Source organism: Heloderma suspectum, chromosome 1, assembly GCF_057233095.1.
Source record: "Heloderma suspectum isolate Gila_16-S chromosome 1, 16-S_ref, whole genome shotgun sequence".
Taxonomy (NCBI): Eukaryota; Metazoa; Chordata; class Lepidosauria; order Squamata; family Helodermatidae; genus Heloderma; species Heloderma suspectum.
The window spans coordinates 138,915,000-138,918,903 of NC_139458.1; the positions used below are offsets into that span (position 1 = coordinate 138,915,000).

General features: G+C 46.3%; 1 pseudogene; it reads left to right on the forward strand.

Annotated features, from left to right (window-relative positions):
- The first annotated feature begins 2,531 nt into the window (after nt 1-2,531).
- On the forward strand, nt 2,532-3,470 carry LOC146358064 (olfactory receptor 5J3-like; annotated as a pseudogene).
- Nucleotides 3,471-3,904: the final 434 nt, after the last annotated feature.

Genomic DNA, 3,904 nt, shown 5'->3' on the forward strand with positions numbered 1-3,904 from the left:
GACACTTTCAAGACATGCAGATTAGCAAATGTAACGACACACAATACCAGCTAGAATAAATTGTTGAGAAGGAGAAGACCTGTTCTAGGCAGTTGCTTTGAAACTTTCCCCACTGTTTTCCTGATGAAGAATTAACTCTACAAGCACACAGTCTTAGGGATGTATGAAAGTTACTTACCATTTTGCGGATCTGCTTCACGGTAGGGGGGGAGGCGCTCCGTCCCTCCCCCCGGAATCCTCGACGGGGGGGAGGTGCTCCGTCCCTCCCCCCGGAGTCCTGCCCGGCTGGCTCCGCTCCACGGGGATTCCGTAGAGCTGCCAGCCGGCTCCGCCAGCAGCCGGACATCCGGCCACTGGGTAACAGGGACGCAAATGGCGGCTGCCGTAGCTGCCGCCATTTGCGTCCCTGTTTTCAACCGTGATAAATATTTACGTTGGCTAAAACAGCGAATCAAAAAGGAACACAAATAGCGCCCACTACACTATTTGCGTTCCCCTTTATTTTCGCCGTAATAGTCTACGTAAATATTTACGTAGACTAAGATGGCCAAAAATAAGGAACGCAAATGGTGGCTGCCATAGCTGCTGCCATTTGCGTACGTGTTTTTATTTTATTTTAACCCAGACATGATAGGCTACATAAGTCTTTACATAGCCTATCACGTCTATGTAAAAAAAGAAAGAAAAAAAGACGAGACTGCAAATGGCGGTGGCAGAAGCTGGTCGGAAGATCAGCCGCCGCCACCGCAGCTGCTGCTGGAGCCGCCGCCGTCCGGAACATCCACCCCAGGTAAGTCTCGTCCCAGGGGGGGATCCGCGGGGGGGCGGCAGGCCATTCCACCACGGATTTCGGGCAGCTGAATGCACTGTCTCTGTTCTACAGAAAGGCCCTAGGCCAGCCAGCTCACACTGCTTCTGATGGCTCAACCAGCAAATCTCATGCACCTTATTTTGGTAGTACATAAGTTCGCGTGCGAAAAGTTAAATAAGATGAATTATAATGATCATTTCCGCAGTTGTGGAGGTGTAAAACTGTTGCAACTAAGGCTCTAGCCACACTATACTCTTCAAAAGCATTTTGAAGTGGAATCAGCTTGAAAGTATATATTTTTCAGCTTTTTTTTTTTAACTAAATAGGGAAGAAATGTCCCTCAGACACACAGACACAATATTCCAGCTCCCCATTGCGTGGTCTAAGTTAGTAAGGTTCTCATTAGGCTTCCTGGGCCTTGGAAAGCCAGCTTACTCACCTCTCTGCTTCTTCTTGGGTCCTTCCCTGGACTAGGCTAGGCTGCTGCCCAGTGTAGTCCCAAAGCCTCTACGCACCCACCAGATACACTAACACCCACCACCTACACAGGCTGACTGAGTATGACAGGGGAAGGGGAGATCCTCTGTAGCGCATAACTATACTGTTCTATCCACCTTTCCTTCCTCCAGCTGCAAACTCCCATCCATCAGGATTTGTGTTCACTTCTGAGTGGGCCAAATTAATTCCAATCTCATCTCTTCATTTCCTGCTGTCTTGTTTTTCTGTCTGAAATTTGGGTGCATGGATTTCTCTGAACATACACATTCCTACTTCATTTTACAGTTACTTACATATAATTCTCATTGTACTGTGTTGTAACTAAAGACCATCTGATACTGATAAGAACCAAACGTTTGCATTCCCTTGGTAACTTTGCCCTGCCACCTCTGTTTGGATGCCTAAGCTGTAAAAGCTGTGCTAAAATTCTGAGTTACTTCAATGCTAGAAATCTGGGGACTGAAGGAAATTTTCATTTCCTTCCATTATCAGGTGTGTGTGTGTGCCCTCATTTGCCTCCTGGTCACTACAACCCTGACCTGGGGGCTGGACTCGATGGCCTTGTAGGCCCCTTCCAACCCTACTATTCTATGATTCTATGACCTGTCCCGAAAGACCTTCACTGGTTGCCAATTGCTTTCCGGGCTCAATTCAAGGTGTTGGTCTTAACTTTTAAAACCCTAAACAGCTTAGGACCTGACTATCTAAGAAACTGCTGTCTTGGTGTGCTTGAGAATTAAGATCTGCCGGAGAGGCCCTTTTGAGGGCACCATTACCCACAAGGGTCTGTTTGTGGGGCACACATGACAGAGTTTTCTCCTGTGTTGACCCCAGATTATCAAATGTGTTTCCTCAAGAATTACAATTCATTCCTACTCTCTTGGCCCTTAGAAAGGGTGTGAGGATGCATTTTTTAATGGAGCCTTTCAAAATATGTAGGTTTTAATGTTTTAGTGAATGTTGCAGGGCTTAATTGTTTGTTGTATACTACCTTGATGGTGTTTTAGGCGCTGTTAGGGGTGGGGGGATGGAAAACAGAACAGGAATGGGGAAATGGTCCATACTAATACATAAGCATTTTGAGGAAGTCTCCCACCTTTCTTTGCTTAGATAGAAAGTTAGTGAGAGACTTGAGACACATAGATCACTGTCAGGCTCCAAACACGAAGAAGAAACACTGATTTGTACTTTTTTCTGATCCCCACAGCCATATAGTGACGCAATGGGAAACAGCACAGTGGTGACCGAATTCAGGCTCACAGGATTGACAGACCTTCCACAGTTGCAGGTCGCCCTCTTTGCATGCTTCTTTGCTGTTTATGCCTTCACCGTGGTGGGGAATCTGGCCATGATTGCCTTAATCAAGACCAGCCCTCAACTCCACACTCCGATGTACCTTTTCCTTAGCAACTTGTCTTTCTTGGACATCTGTTATTCATCATCTGTCACCCCAAAGTTCCTAACTGATCTCTTACATGAGAAGAAAGTAATTTCTTTTGCTGGTTGTTTTACTCAGTTTTATTTTTATGCCCTATTTGCGACCACTGAGTGTTACCTCCTGGCTGTGATGGCCTATGACCGCTACGTAGCTATCTGTAAACCTCTACTCTATTTCGCCAACATGTCCCAAAGACAGTGTGTCCAGCTAATAGCAGTTTCCTATGGTGCTGGGATTGTAAATGCCTTGGTGCACACAGTTGCTGCATCTAGGCTAAACTTCTGTGGCCCAAATGTCATTAATAATTTTTACTGTGAGGGGCCACCACTTTTTGCTCTTTCCTGCTCAGACATCAGTCTCAATGGTACTCTGATGTTTGTATTTGTTGGGTTCAATATGATGACAACCAGTCTGATCATTTTCACCTCCTACAGGTACATCCTGATTGCTATATTAAAGATCCGTGCTGCCAAGAGCCGGCAGAAAGCCTTCTCCACTTGTACCTCCCACCTCACGGCCATCTCCATTTTCTACGGATGTGCTAGCTTCATGTATGCATGATCCAGCTCTAGGGAGAATCACCACCTAGACAAAATGGCTTCTGTGCTCTATGTGGTGGTGACCCCCATGCTGAATCCTTTGATCTACAGTCTGAGGAACCGGGAGGTCAGGAGTGCCTTCGGAAACAAGCTGGGGAAAGTAGCTCTTCTTTGGCATGTATGAGGATACGTTCTGTGGGGTTTATACCTTAGTCAGAGAGCAGAGGTTTCCACTTCAGGTAAAAAAACAGCCCTCATAGGATATGGTTCATATTATTCTTGACACTGTTTGAGCAGGCTGCCTGGGAATGTGAGGGAGGAGACAGGAATGAATGTGAGGTGCGGAGATGTTGTGATTTTGCATGCTGTCCATACACCCTGGTGGGCTTTGTGTCTTGATCTGCCTGTCCCATTCTTCTATGGAGATAAGACAGCATCTCCTTAGATCTCTTACTCCTCATTCACAACACAGACTTGATTCTACTCATTGGTGGAAGAAAGGGTGTGTGTGCTGCAGCATTGCTGTCACTGGGGAAGTGGCAAGGGAGAGAAGACTCCTGATATTTAAGGCAAGGTAAGATGCTCTTTTTGGAAGGAACCAGGAAAATTCAAATCCAT